Below are 20,792 nucleotides of genomic sequence, written 5' to 3'. Positions count from 1 at the left end.
ATATCGGGAAATGCATTTGAGTGGGAACTAATCAGAAACCTAGTATGGTAGCAACTACAGTTACACAATGAAGGAAGGAAGAGGCCAAGAGGCTGCTGAGAGTAAACAAGTAGGAAAAGAGTATTGGTCTCTTCCCAGCCTGAGAGTCCATCCTCTCATTTTTATTTTCAATATATATAGTACGCGCAGGGGCTAGCGTGGTTTTTAAAATGAAGACCAATAAGAAAAAAAATTACCAGTGAATGTCCCGACATACACCAGTGCTGCATCGGCCCGCCCTCCTCCCCATGCGTTCCCCCCTTAGTGTAGGGAGAGAAAAGGGGAAAGCTTGAGGACCACTATAGAATCCACCTGAGCCGGTACCCAGGGAAGGCCTGGAGTCCAGGGTAGAAATAGGGGAACGGCCGGGGGCCTGCCAAGCCTCCCAGAACCCCCCAAGCTAGGGAGAAGGCCTCCGGCATGGGGTGTCCCCTAACTCCATACCTGGGAAGAGCTGGCCTCCAGGATCAAGGAACCGGAAGCCAGATATCTGCCCAACCTCCTCCCCATGCTCCTCACCCCTAGACTGGGGGGTGGAAAGCCTGAGGACCCCTAAAGGAGTCCATCTGGAACCCACTTCAGGCCACCTGAGCAGGCACCTAGGGAAGGCCTGGAGTCCAGGGGAGAAATAGAGGAATGGCTGGGGGCCTGCCAAGCCTCCTAACACTCCCCAGGCTAGGGAGAACGCCACGGCATGGGGTGTCCCCTAACTCCATACCTGGGAAGAGCTGGCCTCCAGGATCAAGCCAGTTCACATAATTTTTTGATAAACATGACAAGGTATGCACCGTTGGCTGGAAGCCTGAGAGTCATACTATCAAGCCTGATGTCCAGAAGACCAAAGACTGCTGTTTTGTTTGTTTGTTTTTGGTGCACCATTTTTAGAGGTACTACAATACTAGGTTGATGCGTGGAATGGACGAAGCTAGCTCCTGTTCCATATTCTAGTGCCAAAAATCTATTTAATAAACTGATAAGAACAGATACTACATTTGATCTTAGCCAAAATGCCGAGAAGTGAAATGAGTCAGAGATTGTTTTTCAAAGAAGAGTGCTCTTGCTCCTCTTAGGGCAGTATAACAGACCTGTCATGCTTTAAACAGGAGACCTTGAGTGGAGCCCAGATGTTTCAGGATGGGAGCAGTTTTTTCTACAGGGTTTAGATAGGGACCAATCTTCCATGGTGAAAGCCTGCTGAGTTGTACTTTGGGACAGGCCAGCTGATGTGTATAGTAGATCTTGTCTTTGATCTTTTGTTTTATTAACTTGAACAGAGATCTTTAAAAAAACAAAAATGGTAAAGCAAAACACATAATGAAGCCTAAGGTGTCTCCTCCTAGAGTACAGATGCCTCAAAGCACAGGACCATGCAGTAAGCCTGTGTTCCATAGCCAGCCCTGTGTGGTTCTAAACCCCACACTCACTACCTCAGTCCTACCTCCTGTACCCAGCTGGGAAGGGCCCCACCAGAACCCCCTGAGCATAGCCAGAAAAAGAAACGCAAGCAGGTTGTCCTTTAAGGGTCAGCAAGGTGTTGGGTAAACAGAGTGTCTGCATCTGAAAGATGGAAGCCACTGGTGTTTGCTGTTGAAAGTTTGTAGATGGGCCAAAATGGCACTACCCAAAGAACAAGGAGGAAAGTGCAGACTCCACCCATGAAGCTGCTTTTGTGTATTTAAGGGCATAATGAGAAGAAGCTAATGGATCATGGAAACCTCCAGCCCCAGCAGCATGAAAAATTCCTCTACCCAGATTCCCTTGCACTGATCTGTGATCAATTTATCCAGAGCACTGAAGGTTCCAGTTCATGCCCAGGACAGGGCTTTTACATACCACCCAGCAGCCTTTTTCCTGGATCCCTCACACACCTCCCTCTCTGCTTCTTTGCACTTTAGAAATAGAACTTTGATGCTGGATTGATAGAATGGTGGGGAGGAATTTGCCTTGCATTTGGATGACCCAGATCCAATTCGTGGCATCCCACATGGTCCCCCAAGCCTGTCAGGAGTGATTTTTGAACATAGAACAAGAAGTAACCCTAGTACTGCTGGGTATGGCACCAAAAAAAAAAAAAAAAAAAAAAGAAGCCTTGTTCAGGGATTTTCCTCAGGTCATCAAAAATGATTTTCTTTTTCTCTCTTTTTCTGCGGGGGTTATTGTTTGTTTTGGGGCCACACTCAGTCAGTTAGTCCTGACTCTACATTTAGGAATCACTCTTGGTGGTGCTTGGGGTACCATTTGGATGCTGGGATCAAACTCAGTTTATCCATGTACAAAGCAAACACTGTCCACTGGACACTCTGGCCTCCCTTTTTTTCCCTACTTTTTTGGAGGAGGGGCAGAGCTGAGGGGTTTGGGCTCAGGGCACAGTAGCTGGCACCTGCAATGAAATCAGGATCAGCTGGTTAAGGCAAACTCCTTAACCTGTGTACTATCACCCCAGCCTCATCGTTTTAGATGCCAAACTTTCATTCTTTTTTTCTGCATGTAGTGTGTCATCCAGGAAAGATTGATTGAGTGAAGGACTAAAGATTCTAGAGTCTGCCTGGGTTCAGAATAGAAATAAGGGGCTCTAAGTCCAGTCATCTATGCATCTATCTCTATGTGCAGGACGCTCACTCTTTAATATTTAATGGCTCGGAAAGAACAGATCGTTTAATGGAAAAGTCAGTGAGCGTCCCAGAGCACATGTCAACAATGTGAAAAATGTGTAGAAGAAAGAGCAAGCAGAAGTACAAGGATGTCTGCATGAATTTTTTGTTCGTTTTTGTTTGGGGGCCACACCCTGCAGCGCTCAGGGGTTACTCCTGACTCTGTGCTCAGAAATTAATTCTGGGAAACTAAGGGATCAAACCTGGGTCAGCCACATGCAAGACAAACATCCTACCCACTGTGCTCTCAACTCCAGCCCCTGCACCAGATTTAGTAAGAATGAAAACCGTAATCAGGACCACAGCTGTCAAGCTCTTGTCGGGAATTCTCTAAGCATTTGAACTCAATTAACTCATCTCAGGCTCTTGAACCTCTTTTCAGGTAAGTAACATCTTGTCCTTGTTTAACATTAGAGACACTAAGATTAGGAAACGTGCCTGGAGACGGGGCACCAGCCGCCATTGCCTGCCTGGAAACAGGACAGGGTCTTGGCACTGTTTCGGCTCCAGCTACTTGCAAATGACCATCGAGTCTGAAGACCACTTGAGCAGCTTTCAAAGATCTGTTCTCAGACTCGTGGCCTTCTGGGGCAAAACACACACAGAACCTGCCTGCCGGTTTCCTTTCACCTGCCTGACTGACATTTGAGAAACATCAAGAGTCAGTCTTCTCTTTTCCCTCTTATTTAGCAGAAAGCAAACATTTGCTCACAGGGTGATTTTTATGAGCCTTGAAGGAGAGTACCTTGGTGAAGACACTTGCCTTGCGTAGGACCAATCTAGACTTGATCGCTGCCATCATTTTTGGTCTCCTCAAACTGCCCATACAGAGAGATCCCAGAGCATCATTGGATGCAATTGACAAAAATTTTTAAGTAATCATGTGTGTATTTATGTGTCATGTTCTATGTGGTTTTCCCACTGAAACTCGTAATTTGGATGTCTTCCTGGTCAGAATAGTAAGAACTGCTTTTTTTTTTTTTTTTTTTTTTTTTTTTGATTTTTGGTCCACAACTGGTGACGCTCAGGGGTTACTCCTGGCTCTGAGCTCCTGACTCTACACTCAGAAATTGCTCCTGGAAACTTCAGGGGTAGGATCTCCTTGTATTTAGGCCAAGGCTTTTCCATGTTCCCCATATTTTGGTGGGCCTATGCAAACAATATTTGCCACTCTAACACCGTTTTTACTGTGCTGCTTTGACTCTAAACCTTAACAAAAAAAAACCCCACTTAAACTTTTGATGTTAACTTAAACTAATATGCATGTGCATGAAAATGTAAAAAAATACTATGCCTTCAATGTTTAAGGAGTCACATAAATTTCATGGCTTTAGATTGCTTTGTGTACTGCCAAGAAATGTTATAATGTACTATAATCTGGGGACTTGTGGATAAAGTAATTGTACATGGTTTCTGTTTTATTTTTCTTAATGATCTTTAACTTAAGTTCAAAATTTAGGCATCAGCAAGGGGATTTCTTCTGAGAACTCTGTTTATGGGTGATTGTCCTTCCATTGTAACTTTACTTTGTCCTCTTTCTTTGCATCATTGTTCTCATAATTAAAAATTAAAAATTAAAAAAAAAAAAGAAATTGCTCCTGGCAGGCTAGGGAACATATGGGGTGCCGGGATTCGAACCACTGTCCTTCTGCATGCAAGGAAACATCTTATCTCCATGCTATCTCTCCAGCCCCAAGTGTGGGCATTTCTTTTTTTTTTTTTTTTTTGGTTTTTGGGCCACACCCGTTTGACGCTCAGGGGTTACTCCTGGCTATGTGCTCAGAAATCGCCTCTGGCTTGGGGGGACCATATGGGACGCCGGGGGATCGAACCACGGTCCTTCCTTGGCTAGCGCTTGCAAGGCAGACACCTTACCTCTAGCGCCACCTACCCGGCCCCAAGTGTGGGCATTTCTAAAGTTAGTATTAACAATTAATATGCTTCAAGCATGCCCAGAATTGTTCCTGAAAGTAGCTTTGTATGTTTGTGTCAGTCTGTCTATCTGATTCTCTTGCTCTCTCATTTTGAGCCTTTTATTTGGTTGGTTGGTTGGTTGGCTTCTATTTTGGACCACATCTGTCATTGCTTAGAGGTTACTCCCAGCTCTGCAAGAATTATTCTTGGCAGGTTCAGGGGACCAAATAAGATCGAATCTGGATTGACTTTGCAGGGCATACCCTTCCCTCTGTACTATCATTCCACCTGAGTCTTAATTTTCTTCCTCATTTCCACAAGAGCTTTTCATAATCCAACCATCCCATTGAGAGACCACATCCAAGCCTTCCCTCCATTGCTAACCCCTTGACTATATTCTTACACTCTGCCCAGCTTGTGCTTTTATCAGAGATTTGCTTAGGAAAAGAATTTCTGGAGGATTCTCAGCAGATTCCTGTCTGTATGCCTGTTGAGCCATTTCCTGTTTTCCCTTTGGACAGACACCAGCCTTAATAACAAGCTGCCCTAACTTGGCTTCCTCCTGCTACTTTTTGTTTTGTTTGGGCGGGGGGGGGGGGGAGTTTATACCCAGAAGCACTCAGGGATTACTTCTGGCAGGCTCGAGGGACCATATAGGATCCTGGGGATCGAACCTGGGTTGACTGCGTGCAAGGCAAATGCCCTACTCACTGTGCTATCGCTTTAGCACCTATTTTCTCCAGCTGCTTACCTGAGCTCCAGAGCAGGGGGCTGTTTCTATGGCTTCTTCTTAGACCTTTTGCATGGTGGATGGGCGCAGGTTACTTTTCTGTCATAGCCTTTCCAGCTCTGAGGTCTATGGCCCAGGAACTCCTCTGTTTCCCACAAAGGTGCTGAGCCCACAGGCGTTGCACCTGCTCCTGTCGGAATGCCGATGTCAGGCCCTGCTCAATTCAATGGAGCTTCCACTTACTGAGCAAGCTCCTTCTGACCCAAGGAATAGTAGTGTTCGGGTGTTTAGTTTTTGTCTGAGGGTTCTCCCTGGGAGTCGGAAGTGCCTTACCAGAAGCACCAGCACTGCTTGGAACCAGCCTCTTTCCCTTTGGAGTTGGATGCTAAGAAGAACCACATTCGGGGCTGGGCGGTGGCGCTAGAGGTAAGGTGTCTGCCTTGCCAGCGCTAGCCTTGGACGGACCGCGGTTCAATCCCCCGGCGTCCCATATGGTCCCCCAAGCCAGGAGCAACTTCTGAGCGCATAGCCAGGAGTAACTCCTGATCATCACCAGGTGTGGCCCAAAAAACAAAAAAAAAAAAAAGAAGAAGAAGAAGAAGAAGAACCACATTCGCGTCATCATGGACTGGTAGCCATCTTTTCTGGCCACATCCTCACTTGTTTTGTGTTGGGTTTTGGGCCACTCTTTGCAGGGCACCAGGCTTTCTCTTGGCGCTGGGAGCCTTATGCGGTGTTGGGATCAAACTTGGGTCAATTATATGAAAGCAAGTGTGAGAGCAAGTGCTTTCACCACTGTACCACTGTCTCCAGCCCACGCCTTCAGCAGATATAGCCTGATGCTGCTCACAGTCTTTCTGAATCATGTGTATATTTGTGTGTATGTGTGTGTGTGTGTATTGAGTTTTAGGGTTCATCTCTGGTGGTGCTCAGGGGCTCCAGCTATGTGCTGTGGGCTTGTTCTTGTACAATCTGCTGACTCTGTTTTGCTCATTTTTATTCCTGTACACTAGTCATGATATTAGATTTAAAGGAGACTGGTGTTTCCTCCATATAGTTTTATTTGGCTGGTTTGGGGCCTCACCCAGCAATGCTGAGGGTTACTCCTGACTCTATAGTCAGGGATCATTCTTGGCAGGCTCAGGGAACCACAATGGGATTGAACCCAGGTCAGCCACATGCAAGACAAATGCCTTCCCTGCTGTACTGTTAGTCCGGCCCATCTCCACACAGTTTCTTCCATGTATCTAAGGCAGCTTTAAAGCCTGGCTCTGAGGTTGCCCACACTGCCCCATAGACATATGCACACCAGCACAGATGAACTGGTGAGGGTAGGTTTTGGCTCCATAGATGACATCATCCACCAGGGAGTCATCACCCTAGCTATATTTACGAGTAAGTTGCTGCTTCCAATAGATTTTGGCTTTGTTTGGTTCTAGCCTCCAACCCTTCCTGTAATGTAGGGAGGGAATGTGGAGGCTAGGAAAGGACAAGAGATTTAAGTGGAGGGCACCGCCGAGCCGGGTCAGTGAGCGAACATCTCTTCTATAAACAACCCTGAATTTATGGGAAGCAATTTTGAAAGCCATGTGCTAAGAACCCTATGCTCACAGGCATGAGGTTAAAAGGCATCACAAGAGGAAGGGGTTGGAGGGTCTGCACTGCAGAAGGTGCAGCACCAGGAGGTACCCAGACATGAGGGCGCTGCTGTGAGGTACAGTGGCTTTGGTTGGAGACTGTCTTAGCAGAGAGGACAGATGCTCTTCCTGCAGATTCATGCTCAGTACTCAGGCAGACAGCCTCAAGTCTCCAGAACATGCTAGACTGTTATGAAGGTCTCACTGTGCCCCCAGATGCCTTGTTCCTGATCCATGTATTCAGTGTGCATTGAGTATCTCTGTGTGCCAGGCCAGAAGAAGTAAACAATAGCTAAGACTGGGGCCTTGCCACAAGAAATTGACAGTTAAGAAGGTGATGTCAGTTGCATATGGAGACATCTGTGCTGGAAAGACTGTCCAGAGGATAAAATGTTTGCGTCAGGCCAGAGTGATACCACAGTGAGTAGGGCGTTTGCCTTGCATGCAACCAACCTGGATTCCATCCCTGGCATCCCATTTGGTCCCCCAAACCTACCAGGAATAATCCTTGAGCGCTGTTGGATGTGGCCCAAAGACTAAAGGGGAATGGGAAAGAGAAATTATGGGGTGGGATGAACCTTGCTTCAAGAATGACTCAATGTTCTGGCTTGTTTTTTCTGCTGAGTCTAAGATATAAAGGAGAGAGAATAAAAACTTAGGAGGAAAATAATAGTGTTGGGAGGACCCCAGCCTAACCCCAAGTTCAGCAGTTTCCTAAGAAGCCCTCCAACTGCACTCAGACCTTCAGGTAGGATGTGCCACAGCAGGAAGCCAGGCACCAATATGGCCATGAAGCAGATAAGGTACTTTCACAAAGGTAGCTGTAAATAGCCCACAGTGTTGTCAGTTTGATGTTGGATGAACTTGGGTCCTGTGAATGGGACAAGATGTGTACATGTCTGGGGGGATTTTGTTGTTGCTATTTTTGTTTTGTTTTGTTTTGGGTTTTGTTTGTTTGGGGTTTTGCATGTTGCTTTGTTTTGCTTTTGTTTTTGTTTTTGTTTTTTTATCACACCCAGCAGTGCTCAGGGGTTACTCCTGACTGCACTCAAAGATCACTCCTGGGAGTGCTCCAGGAACTTTTTGGGATGCCTTGGGAAAGAACCCAGGCATGCAAAGCAAGTGCCCTACCCATTATGCTATCTCTCTGGCCCCCAAGGGATCTCTCATTTTAAAGTCTCTAAGTTTATTGTTCTTCATTCCACTCTGCCTTCTCAAGATACCAGAGTGATACAAATACACAGATTGGCATAGTAACAGTGGTAGGGGCATTGGGGTGGAGGGAGGCAGTGGAGCCAACGTCCAAACTCTGGGTCTTAGACATTGTCTATCTCCAGCCCAACAAAATAGCATTTCTATTATTAAAACACTCTCTTGGGACCAGAATGATAGCTTTGCTGGTAGGACATTTGCCTTCTATGCCACCAACCCCAACATCCCTATGGTACCCTGAGCACCACCAAGTGTGGCTAAAAAACACTCTCTTGAAAGTTTGCACCATGAGATTTATTTCATGCTGATCCTGTTCATGGGGCCTAGAAAGGCAGGGTAATCTCATTCACAGTTCCCATTTCAGGGGATTTCTAAGCAGCCTATAAGGCAGCCATTTGCTTTTGGCAACATGGCCTAATAATCTTTGATGACTAAGGGGCAATACATTATTAAGGGCTTTTTTTGTTTTGCTTGGTATTTTTTGGAGGGGTCACACCTGGTGGTGCTCAGGGGTTACTCCTGGCTCTGCGCTCAGAAGTTTCTCTGGCGGGTTTGGAGGACCATATGGGATGCCAGGAATCATACCATTGCTCGTCCTGGGTTATCCATGTGCAAGGCAAATGCTCTATTGCTGTGCTATCTCTACAGTCCGCTTTATCTCCTTTTAAAAGAAAAATCTGTTTATGGGGCCAGAGTGATAGCACATCGGGGAGGGCAGTTGCCTTGCACATAGCTGACCTGAGTTCAATCCCCAGTGTTTTATATGGTCCCTTGAGTACTGCTGGGTATGGCCCCCCAAAAAATAAAACCAACAGAAAGATCTGTTGATTTTTTTCCCTTCCCCTTCATGGTTGCTGGGGTGGAGGTTAAGGTATCCATGCATCTGGCTTCAGAGCTCCTCCAGGCTTGCTTGGTGGAGGGACTCACATTTACTTCTAAGTGTTCAGCCATTTCTGCCAAAGGGCCACACGTTTAGTTGTGTTGTTTCCACACACTTGTTTGTGGCTCCGGGGATGCCCCACACCAATGTCTTGGGCATTGCATTTGCCATGTAGGTTGGAGCTGGGGAAAGTCAAAGGCAAGACCTGGGTCTGCAAGGGACACAGTCTCAATTGAGCTTTCCATGGCTCCCCTTAGCTCCTTATTCTGTCTTCTCAGTTGGGTTTTATGTTTGCCACAGGAAATTAAAAAGTTGGGGGCCGGAGAGGTAGTATGGAGGTAGGACGTTTGCCTTGCATGCAGAAGGTTGGTGGTTCGAATCCCGGCATCCCATATGGTCTCCCGAGCCTGCCAGGAGCAATTTCTGAGCATAGAGCCAGGAGTAACCCGAGTGCTGCCTGGTGTAACCTAAAAACAAACAAAAAAATTTTAAATAAACAAACAAAAGTCACTATGACACTGCCCTTGCCTCACAGTGTTTATATTTTAGGGTCAGGAAAGTGATTTGCACAACCTCTACAAATCTAGGGATGTGTGTGTGTGTGTGTGTGTGTGTGTGTGTGTGTGTGTGTGTGTGTTGGGGGGGGGGTAACAAGGTTCAAGCTGTTTACTGGAAACTCTTGAGAAATCAGAAAATGGAGCTTAAACCAGAAACTGAGTTTGCTGCCTCCTCACTCAAGTTTGGCTTTGGCAGTAGTGGAAAGGTACAAAAGGACCGTGATTTGTTTAAGATGCTTCATTTAGCTCAGCCCATGTTTCCATAATTCACTGTACTATCATCACAGATCTTATGCCAGACGTTTTGGCCAGAACATGGGTTACAACCATTACATCAAACTCCATCAAACTCCTTTTTTTTTTTTCCAACTGTGCTGTAGTCCAGAAAATATGGGATGTAGCAATTGTGTCTTGAAATGCAGAGTGTGTGGCTTCAAGTCCCTGGCCTTGACTGGAGAAGTCACTTCTGATGCCCATGATTGGTGTTATATTTTTGGATCACCAGACAGTTGGCTTCAGCTTTTTGTTCTGATTTGGGTTTTTCTTCTTTTGTGTGTGTGTGTGTGTGTGTGTGTGTGTGTGTGTGTGTGTGTGTGTGTGTGTGTGTGTGTGTGTGTGTGTGTGTAGCTATTCATAGGCAACTTTGCATTATTCTCACTTTCAAGAGGTGAATATATGCTCAATCCAACTTCATGGTAGAAGGGAGGTTTGAAAACAAGCCTCAGGTCATTTGTCTCATTTCTAAATATCAAGAAGAGAAGCAAAAGGTTTCCCTCCTGCATCTTTCTTCCTCTCGCAGCTCCATTTACTGCCTCATTTGTTGTCTTAGCAGTCTTTGTTCTTTCAGCTTTCAAACATGATTAATCGCAAAGGGAAGGGGCTGAATATTTGGCGGGATACGTCACCCATTTTCACGCCCGTCTTTCTTTGACACTTGACCAGCAAACACGCCTGATGCAGCTGGAAGGACAGCTCACTTGTTCCCCTGTTGGAATGTTGAGCTGGGCTCCCAGCGCTCTTCTCCTCGACAGCCGCCAAAAATAATATCGAGCACTTTGTGAAACCGCCATCTGAGACTGTGACCGACTTATGCAAATACATTTAGGCGGCTCTCCGAGTGCGGTAACCACACATCCAAATGGCAAGAATTCGAAAAGGCAAATCTTCGGTTGAGTTCCATTCTCTGACCTCCAGTTGAAAATTCATGTTTGAAAATGTTCCATGGGCCTAAGAATTGGTCTCCAAGGACTGAATGATACCCTGGTATCCCCCAATACTACTTGGGTGAAGGGTGTGGAGACATCATCTACATGGAACCCTGTCACCACAAGATTGCAAATCACAGTGCCTAACTTTTCTTTTCTTTTTCTTTCTTTATTTTTTTAAGGAAGAAAATGCTTGAAAGCCAAAGATCGGAATTGTGGTGTTTTTTTTTTCTTTCTACTTTTTCTTTCTTTTTCTTTTTAAGAGGGCAATACTTTGAAAATGTTCAAATTGCTCCAGAGAGGTATGGGCATTTCTGGAAGAGTTCATTTTCAAGTACAGGCTACTTTGAATTTTAAAAGCTACTCTCTGTGTCTTTGTAATGAATCTTTCCGCTGGGACCAGACACTCCTGGATGAACTCACAGATGGAGAATTTCTCAAAGTACATAATCAAATTGTTTCTTTTGAAAATACTATTTTAAAGTCCTAAAAATCAACGAATGAACAGAAGGTTATTAACTTGGCAAAAAAATATATATAAATATATGAAACTCCTCATCTGAGGAGTTTTTGTGAGAACACTGATTTCACTGATAGTTTGCTTCCAGTGAGTTCATAGTGTATGTCATCCATCTATCTAACCTGTTTCTTTGTTTCATGTCTTACATTCCTGGGAGAGTCATTCCCTTGAAATGTTTAGCTGCTTTATTTCTTGAAAATGGGACTTTCCCCTGTTGATTTGGTTGAGATTAGCTTAGTGTAACTAGTCAAAAAAGAAAAAAGAAAGCAAAGACTTTTTTTTTTGTGTGTATATATATATATACATATATATGTATATATATGTATATATATATATATATATATATTAACCAGGGGCTGGAGTGATAGAACAGCAAGTAGGATATTTATCTTGCACGCAGTGAACCCAGGTTTGATCCCCGTCCTTCATCCCATATGGTCTCTTGAGCTTGTTGGGAATAATTTCTGAGCAGAGAGCTAGGAATAGCCCCTAGGTGCTGCTAGTTATGGCCCCAAAAATTTATTAAACTAAATCATGACTTAGAACTTTTTTTTTTCCTTTTTGGGCCACACCCAGTGACGCTCCTGGCTATGCACTCAAAAATCGCTCCTGGCTTGGGATTCCAGAGATCAAACCAAGGTCCGTCCTAGATCAGCCTCGTGCAAGGCAAACGCCCTACCATTGTGCTATCTGACCCCAACTTAGAACTTTTGAAGTTAGCAAATATATGCTAATCTTGCAGCATGGATTCATTTTTTGGATTGGTTTGTTTTGGTTTTAGTTTGGGGTTTGAAGCAGTGTTTAGGGCTTACTACTGGCTGTGTTAAAGTTCTGGCTTAAAACCAATGAAAGAGATGTAATAGAGCAGGTACTTGCATGAGGCTGACTCAGGTTCGCTCCTCAGCATCCCATATAATCCCCAGAGCACCAGTAGGAGTGATCCCTGATCCTTAAGCACAGAGCTAGGAGTGTTGAGCATCACTGAGGTTGGTCTAATACTGGCTTTCCACAGCATCAATGGCCAAAGCCAGCTCATCCCTATGTCTTGCTTATATAAGCATCCCCCGCCCTTTTTGTCCTCTCAGACTAAAAATTTCTCCCTCCCATAAAAGTCTGGCTGTTGCTTGCTGTTTTCATTTCATTTTCTTTTGAATTAGCTATAAAAGCCATGTGTGTAGCAGTGTATATATATATTAGAGTCCACCTACCCATGAGGTAGACTAGGAATGTGGTGTGTAATTGAGTGGTAAAGTTAATACTTTGCATATATGGGAGCCCAGGTTTGATTCTCAGCACTACCAAAAATAGATGGATCCTTTTGTAATCTAATTCTTTTGTTTGTTTGTTTAGGGAGGGTTATATCTGGCACACTCAGGACTTTCCCCTGGTTCTGTGCTCAGGGATTACTCATGCTGGGACTCAGTGGTCCTTTTTCAGGTGCCAGGGACTGAACCCTGGGTTTGCCACTTATAAAACCAGTGCTTTAGCCACTGTGTTATTTATCTGGCCCCAAATCTACTTTGTTTGTTTGTTTTGTTTTAGCCACACCCATTTATGTTCAGTGTTTACTTCTGGCTCTGTACTCAGGGAACACTCCTGGAAGCCTCAGGGAACCATATGGAGTATTGGAGATCGAACCCCCGTCAGCCACATGCAAGGCAAATACCCTACCCACTGTACTATCTGGCCCCCAAATTTACTCCTTTTTTGGGGCGGGGGTCACACCCGGCGGTGCTCAGGGGTTACACCTGGCTGTCTGCTCAGAAATAGCTCCTGGCAGGCACGGGGGACCATATGGGACACCGGGATTCGAACCAACCACCTTTGGTCCTGGATCGGCTGCTTGCAAGGCAAACGCCGCTGTGCTATCTCTCCAGGCCCAAATTTACTCCTTTGAGGTCTTAAAATGATCTCTAGTTATTTTAAATTACAATTTTGATTGAGTTCATCAGTTATCATCACAGCTTCATATCTGGTACCTGGAAATAAATTGCTATCATGGGTAAATAAACACCCTCCTCTCATACACTCAGATCTCTTGGGCAAGTGACCAAAACAAGAGGGCAGCTTGCCATCTTGGCATCACCACTAATTCCTTTTCTTCCTGCTATTGGGCACTCAGCAGCCAAATGTGCAGTCCCGTGGCACAGGCGCGTGTAGACGGCGCGGCCTTTTTTTTTGGAGCACATGCTCGGGACTCCAAGGGAGATCCCAGGGACAACTTGAAAGTTGTCTTTGAAGAAGCCGTTTAATTCCCAGGCATGGTGCAACATAAAAGAGATGAGTCATGCTAAGCAGATAAGCAATGCTGTTGAACGCCATGGGCAACAGAATAGACTCCTGCATAAACAGACCCAAATGACAGCAAGAAAGCAGAGCTGATAACAGCCCAGTGTTTTGATTATATCAGAAGATTGCAAAGGGAAAAAGCGACAAAACTTGACAGCTGTTCCTCCCACTGGGGGGGGGGGGGGGGGCAGGAGAGCAGGAATGGGCAACCTTTCTTTCACCCGGTGACCTGTTAGGAAGAAATTTGAGCCCAGGTTTGAATGGAGATGGGGACCCCCTTCAGCTTTCCCAGGGTCATTTTCCGGTTTAGATGCAGCATCTGCAGTGCCTCTGCCCATCCTGGCTGGGAGGAGCAGCTATGGGCCGGGTCTTATCACAACATCCGCACTCTGACTTCCAGTCGTGGTCTGACCTGTTTGTAGCGGGTTGAAGGGATGACTCTCTCAGCCAATAGGGCCTGAGTTCAGTGCAAGGTCCCAATGATGCAGAGCTGCTCTGAGCTGCAGGGCTGCACATGGGAATGCACAAGGCTCACACCCAGGTCAACCACATGCAAGTATACATCAACCCTGTACGACCTCCCCTAGTCAGACTTTGAATATTGTCAGCCACAGATCCAGAAGGCTTTGGGTGTACAGCCCAATTTTTCCACCATTTGCAGACATTTCTTTTTTTTTTTTTTTTTTTTGGTTTTTGGTTTTGGGTCACACCCAGCAGCACTCAGGGGCTACTCCTGGCACACTTCTCAGAAATCGTTCCATATGGAATACCGGGATTCGAAACACCGTCCTTCTGCATGCAAGGCAAATGCCCTGCCGCTGTGCTATCTCTCCGGCCCCTTCAGACATTTCTTAAGTTTGGTGTGAACTGCATGTATTTTTCTTTGGGGGCTACACTCAACAGTGCTCAAGACTCACTCCCAGCTCTGCACTCAGGGGTCACTCCTGATGATACTTGGACTATATACAGTGCCAGGGATCAAACTCAGATAGGTTACATATCCAGACCCTCACAGATTTTTTAACCTAAAAGTTATTTTTGGAGTTGTAGTACAGTGAGTAGGTAGGGTCCTGGTCTTATGTGCAGCCAACCTAGTTTGAGCCTTGGTATCTGGCATTCCATATGGTTCCACACTACAGAAGTTAATTCCTGAGTGCAGAGCCAGGAATGACCCTTGGGTGTGGCCCCAAAAATTAAATAAAATTAAAAAGAAAGATATTTTCTTACCAGGCATACAGTTCAACTCAACTAGATTTAAGCTACAACATCGAGGGGCCAGAGCAATAGCACAATGGGTAGGTCGTCTGCCTTGCATGTGACCAACTCAGGTTCGATTCCTGGAATCCCATATGGTCCTCCAAACCTGCCAGTAGCGATTTCTGAACAAAGAGCCAGGAGTAATTCCTGAGCACTGCCAGGTGTGGCTCAAAGACAAAGAAAGAAAAGCTATAATATCAAGTGTGAGAGAGATATACAGCAGGTAAAGCCCTTTGCCTTCCTTGCAGTAGACCCCATTTTAATCCCCAACACTGTTTATGGTCCCTGAGCATAAAACCAAGAAGCCCTGAGCATTGCTGGGTATGACCCCAAAACCCAGAAAAAATTTTAATTAAAAGCTACAATTTGGGCCGGAGAGATAGCATGGAGGTAAGCATTTGCCTTGCATGCAGAAGGACGATGGTTCTAATCCCGGCATCCCATATGGTCTCCCATGCCTGCCAGGGGTGTAGAGCCAGGAATAACCCCAGAGTGCTGCCAGTTGTGACCCCAAAACAAACAAAAACAAAAAACTAAGCAAAAAAAAAGCTACAATTTGTGGAACCAGAGCAATAGCACGGTAGGGCGTTTGCCTTTTACATGGCTGATCCAGGATGGACCTCGGTTCAATCCCAGTGTCGCATATGGTCCCCCAAGACAGGAGTGATTTCTGAGTGCATAGCCAGGAGTAACCCTTGAGTGTCCCCAGGTGTGGCCCAAAAACGAGAGAGAGAGAGAGAGAGAGAGAGAGAGAGAGAGAGAGAGAGAGAGAGCTACAATTTGGGGGACTGAAAGACAGTGAATAGGAAAGAGAAAGCGAGAGAGTGCTACAATTTGGGGGGACTGAAAGACAGTGAGTAGAGTGTTTGTCTTTAACACAGCCAACCTAGACTGTGTATCCCTTGTCTCCCATATGGTACCCCAAACCAACCAGGAGTCATTCCTAATGCAAAGCCAGGAGTAATCCCTGAGTACCATTGGATGTGGCCCAAACACAAAGAGATAGCTACAATTTGGAGGACTTCATACTTGGCAGGAATGGGTCCTTCTGCCCTCCCTGCCCATCCTTGGCATTGTCAACACTCAGACCTCCTAGGAGGAGAGCAGTCCTCTGTCCATACGAATCACATCCGTCCTTATTCACCATTGTCTTCCTTTTGAACTCAACCCATGTCTTTGATGGTATCCAGCTTCAATTTCTTTCCAAGGTGGATGTGTGCCAGTTTGCCTGATCTCATTAAATTTTTGGAAAGGCCTGAAATTCTGGTATCATTTCATCACAGCCCTCACATCCATCATCATTGGTGAAAGATGAGGAATTCGGACTGGGAGTGAATGGGGCGGGCCCTGTGGCCAGGGGAGTTAGTGGGCTACAGTGCAAAACTGTTTCATTGGGACTCCAGCCACCTCTGCCTGGTGCTTTTCTAGCAGTGGCTCCATTTCAAAGTGGCTGCATTCCTCAGGCCCACACCCTGGTATATGGAAACCATACAATTTGGGGAGCAGGGTTTCCTAGGGATTGAACCCAGGACCTCCTTTTGGGGGTGTGTACCACTGAGTTGGGACCCTGAGATCATGCAGTGTTTAATGAAGTGCTGATCTTATTTCCCTTTTTTATTCCTTGTGGTGGGGCCAAGGCAAGAGAGATAGCTCATGCTTTTGTGGGAGGTCCCAGTTAAGTTCCTGGCATTGCATGGTCCCCAAATACTGCTAGATGTAACCCCAAATTAAAGAAAAGGCCATTTATGCCCCCTTCCTTCAGCCTTACATCTGCCCATTCCTCCAGCCTTACATCTGGGAAGAGAAAAGCTGGTAAGCCAAAGGACATGGGATGATTTATATTTTATAGCAAAAGCAAAGTACAGGCTGAGTAGCCACACTCAGCTTTCTCTTTCTATGCCTTCTCAGCACACTGCCTATCATAGCTCTCTCCTCTGAATTGGCTGGCCTTGGGAGCTCTCTCTCCCTCTCCTTCCCTCCCTCCCTTCCTCTCTCTCTTTCTCTCTTCTCTCTTCTCTCTTCTCTCTTCTCTCTCTCTCTCTCTCTCTCTCTCTCTCTCTCACTCTCACACACACACACACACACACACACACACACACACACACACACACACACACACACACACCAGCAGCAACAGCAACAGCAGAATGAATCGCTGTTGTTTGTCTGGCCTCATCTAGAAGAAAGACAATTTGGAGTGAACAGGTCACAACAGTGGGGACACAGGCAGGAAGTAGGTGTGATATTCATCCAAACCAGCCCCGTGCTGGGCGGGAAGAGAGGTGAGGCTGCATGCCGGAGCCGCTGTGGTGAAGCCCAGCTCCAGGGCACTTGATCTTTGTATATAGATGAAACAGATGGAAATTCTGGGAGCTCTTGGCCGTGTGTCTATGGGAAAACAGCCTGTGGCTGATGGCATCAAGCTCCTTCTGGTGCTAGAGAGCGACCCCAGCACTTGTGTCGGATGCCTGCACCATGTCCCCAGGTGTCCTGAGAAGCTGTCATTTGCCAAGGTCACGGCCAGGGCAGTGGAGGGAGGCATCCCTGACTTCAAATGCTTCTCACTGGCTCTTATGAAGAACAAAGCAGCCATGGAGGCCCAGGCTGGAGCTGGCCCTGCCAAAAAGAGGAAAAAGTTCAGGGCTTGTTTGGCTTGAGAGCAGAGAGCTGGGCAGTAGGGAAAGATCCTCTTTGTTGATTGTGTTTTCAGTGTATGAAATCGAACATAAAAGGCTCTGCCATGCTTCTTGTATCTGTTCATTTTGGGATCTCCATGATAAAGAGAGCTTCTCTCGTGTCCCCCTTTTCAAGACCACTGATCCTTTTGTAAGATTTAAATGCCATATTTATTTTGCATATTTGTAAATGAGTGGAACTTGGGCTCTGAATTTAAGAAAGTGATACTACTTTTGGGTCATTGTCTTGTACCACTGGACTTTATTGATATTATTTTTATTCTTTGGCTTCTTGTCTGAAAGTCAGGTTCTGCCAATACAGATTATAAAGCGATGTTTCCAATGATATTCCTCTTAAATCAAGTAGATTAAGTGGCATAATCAGACCTTTTAAAACCTCCATCCTATTAACATTTCTTTCTCACATTTATAAGGCAATAATATCACCCAATGATATATAGCCATTTTAAAAAAAAAAGAGAGAGATTATGTTCTAAAGGAACATAATAAAGGAAAAGAGACTAATGAGATCCACTCTCATTCAAGGGACCAAAGTGTAGGCAAAGTATAGGAAAATCACTGCTCAAAACATTAGACATTGGGATTGGAGAGACAGAGCACTGGTTGAGGGCACTTGCCTTGCCTTTGGGTGACCCCAGCATCATATCAGTTTATTGTCTCCTGAGCACTGCCAACGGTCACCCCTAAGTTTGCTCCACATGACCCAAATTCTGTCCCCTTCTCTCCCTCAAAAAAAAAAGATACTGAACATAAAACAGGAAATGACCTTGATCCCTGAAAATCAGGGAATTCATAAAGTGAGCCCTGAGTGGTCCAAGCCTACCCTCCTCACACAAAGGCAGTGTAGGATGCTGGGGCAGTAAGAGCAGCAGGTAAGGCATTTGCTTTGCATATGGCCAACATGGGTTCAAAACCTGATACTATGTAGTGGTCTTCTAAACCCGCCAGGAGATTCCTGAGTACAAAGCAGCATAGCCAGGTATGACCCACAAGTGGAAAGGAGGAAGAATGTTGGACTGGCTTTGTAGGAAGAGGAAACCCAGGTAGAGCTCAACTCTCTCCTTGGGGCCAGGGAACCAGAGAAAACAAGGCAGCTTCTCTTTGCTAGCACAGTGGGAACTCAGAAGAGCTCACAGGACGTTCCCCCTGGATCCTGAGCATTCCTATGAACCAGATCATGTGTCCAGGGGAAGAAATCTTCAGCCAGGGAAAGACTGCCAAAGAATGAGAGGGAATAAGGCCTAGAACCACACCCAAGGAGAGAAACTTCTTTCCCAAGATGGGAAAATATTCATCCTAAACACATAGTCCCAGCCAGCCAGGTTTTACAATCTAAGCATACTAAGGTTAAATTGTTTCTGAGTACCTCTACTATGTCCTGAAACATGGTATAAAGGATTTATAAAAGTCAAAAAAAAAAAAAAAAAAAAACACAACACTGGGCTTAACAAGAAAAAAAAACTAACCCCATCAAAAAATGGAGAGAAGAGATGAATAGACATTTCCTCAGAGAAGAAATAGTAGCTGGCCAAAAGGCACATGATAAATAATCCACATCAGTAATCACCAGGGAGATGCAAATCAAAACAATGAGGTACCATCTCACACCACAGAGATTGGCACACATCACCAAGAACAAGAACAATTAGCCGGAGAGTAGTACAGTAGTAAGATGTTTGCCTTTGACACAGAAGGGTGGTGGTTCGAATCCCAGCATCCCATATGATCCCCTGAGCCTGCCAGGAGTGATTTCTGAGTGTGGAGCCAGGAGTAACCCTTGAGCACTGCCGGGTGTGACCTAAAAAAAAAAAAAAAAGAACAATCCGTGCTGGCAGGACTGTAGGGAGAGAGGAACTCTCATTCACTGCTGGTGGGAATGCCATCTAGTCCAGCCCTTATGAAAAACAATATGGAGACTCCTCAAAAACTGGAAATACCACTCCTAGGGATATATACCCTAGGAACACAAACTCAATACAAAAGTGCCTTCTGCACACCTGTATTCATTGCAGCACTATTTATAATAGCCAGAATCTGGAAACAACCTAAGAACAGATGAGTGGATAAAGAAACTATGGTACATCTACACAGTGGGATACTATACAGCTGTTGGGAAAATGAAGTCATGAAATTTGCTTATAAATGTATGGATTTGGAGAGTTTTATGCTAAGCAAAATATATGTCAGAGGGAGAGGGATAGACCTACAATGATTACTCATTTGCGGGATATATTAAATAATATGATAATAAAACAATAAAGATGAAGCCTAGGACTTGTCCATGGCAGGAAGCTTGTCATAAGAGCAGGGGAGTGCAAGTTAGGGCAAAGAAAGGACTGACAATGATAGTTGGGAATGCTCGCTCTGGACAAGTACTGCAGCTGAAAGGAAATAAAGTGATATACATGCTATCTCCTTTTCCCATCAGCAACCATAGTATAAACCACTGTTCCTAGAAGAGAAAGGGGGGTGGGAGACAGAGACTGCCATAGAAGTGGCCAAGGGAATGGTGGGAAGCACACTGGGAAGGAACATTGATGGCGGGAAATGTGCACTGGTGAAGAGGTATTATATGATTGAAACTCAATCGTGAACAACTTTGAACTTTATCTCATGATGATTCAATTAAAAGTTTATTTAAAAAAATAAAAAGGAATAAGGTTGTGACCAGAAAGATAGTACAGTGGGTAGGTCACATGCCTTGCACTTGATCAACCCAGATTTGATCCCCATATCCTATAGTCCCTCAAATCTCTCCAGGAGTAAGCCCTGAGCACTTCTGGGTGTGGCAATTTTAAAGTGTGAGACCGCAGATCTAGAAACATACAAATTTGTAAAATGTAACCTACTCTGAGAAAAGTTGAAAATTAATGCTTAAATGACATAACTAGGACATTAAAGTAGTTATTGTAACTCTAGTCCACATGTTCAACAACTTTGAGGAAAGATTTGGTATAGGAGTGTGAGTGCAGCCTGCAAGGCACATACCTTCATGTGACCAACCCAGGTTTGATCTCCAGCACCCTATATGGTCCCCTAAGCTTTGACAGGAGTCATTCCTGAGCACTGTTGGTTCTGGCTCTAAAAGCAAACAGAAATAAAGTGGGGTTTTGGAGTTATTTTCTTTTGGGGAGGAATGTTTTGTTTTGGTTTGGTTTTAGGCCACACCCACCGATGCTCAAAAGTTTCTCCCTCTGGGCTCCGC

General features: G+C 45.3%; 1 protein-coding gene and 1 pseudogene across 3 annotated transcripts in view; one reads left to right on the top strand and one right to left on the bottom strand.

The window, feature by feature from the left end:
* The window catches only part of MTHFD1L (methylenetetrahydrofolate dehydrogenase (NADP+ dependent) 1 like), a 641,585-nt gene that overhangs the window by 127,858 nt on the left and 492,935 nt on the right, over positions 1-20,792 (top strand). The gene's annotated exons all lie outside the window — the stretch shown is intronic.
* LOC125996609 (uncharacterized) lies at positions 905-1,061 on the bottom strand (annotated as a pseudogene).

This window comes from Suncus etruscus, chromosome 18, assembly GCF_024139225.1.
Source record: "Suncus etruscus isolate mSunEtr1 chromosome 18, mSunEtr1.pri.cur, whole genome shotgun sequence".
Classification (NCBI taxonomy): Eukaryota; Metazoa; Chordata; class Mammalia; order Eulipotyphla; family Soricidae; genus Suncus; species Suncus etruscus.
This window is presented reverse-complemented; position numbering and strand designations above follow the sequence as displayed.